Source organism: Palaemon carinicauda, chromosome 30 (assembly GCF_036898095.1).
Source record: "Palaemon carinicauda isolate YSFRI2023 chromosome 30, ASM3689809v2, whole genome shotgun sequence".
Classification (NCBI taxonomy): Eukaryota; Metazoa; Arthropoda; class Malacostraca; order Decapoda; family Palaemonidae; genus Palaemon; species Palaemon carinicauda.
The window spans coordinates 84,515,025-84,516,260 of NC_090754.1; positions in this window are offsets into that span (position 1 = coordinate 84,515,025).

Consider the following 1,236-nt stretch of genomic DNA (forward strand, 5'->3'; position numbering starts at 1 on the left):
ATTATATATAATTACACTAAATGCATATGAGTTTTTGTTAAGAACATTCACCATAACAGCTTTTTCCCACCTTGAAACGAGCATCCGCTAAAAAAAAGTAGACTTGTACAGAAGAGATCTCATCAAATCCATTTAATAATGTAAATATATAAAATATATAAAAAAGATAATAATGTAGTATCGCCTTAAAACGGTATTATACAAAAAATACATATAAATATACATATATAGAATATTAAACCTATCCTTCCATCTTTGAAACGATACGCATTCATCACGAGAAGCAGACGCATCTTGGGGCAGATCTTTGCATTTATTTTGCGATGAAGTCAGATTTCGCCAATAAAAATTTCGCTTTGCACAAATTTTAGGCATTTCAGGATATCACACCTTTTTACTAAGATGAAAAAAAAAAAATCCAGAAAGTTATTTCTCTGAGATTTTCTAATTTGAAAAAGAATATTTTGAAAATAACCAAAGAAATGAATTGTGTGAACGCACCTCATCTTCGGTTAATTGACCCCCTAAAAAACAATGATCGTATTATGACAATAATCTCATTTATGAGGGACAGTGCAGAGGATTGTACACACACACAGGATGTAGCTAGATTGTATATTTTCATACTCTGTGGTACCTATGGATATGAATTGACGTTCAAAATCCACGGTGTAATGATCAGCTTTCATTGATTTATATATATATATATATATATATATATATATATATATATATATATATATATATATATATATATATAAATATGTATAGTGTATATATATACAGTATATATACGTACATATATACTGTACATATAAATATGTATGTATGTACTGTATATATATGTGCATGTATATATTTTATCATTAGTATATCAATGAAATATTTATTATTAAAAAAATGTTTATTGTTTCGGGTGACTTATATTATTATGAAACTGTTAAACAATCTCATTTTGAATTATATAACTATCCAATTATAACAAAGAATAATCTAAAAATATTTATAGCTTGTTTGTTTAGCATAATATTTGACAAAGTGTACATAAACATATATGTACATAAATATATATCTATGTATGTATATATAAATATATATACATATATATAATATAAATATATAAAATACAAAGTATAATTAATCTATATATAAAGGCTTTCCAATCCCAAATGACAAAATCTCTTTCTCATCTTCACACTTCAGATTTCATTCAGGAAAAATTCAGTAGTATTCGCA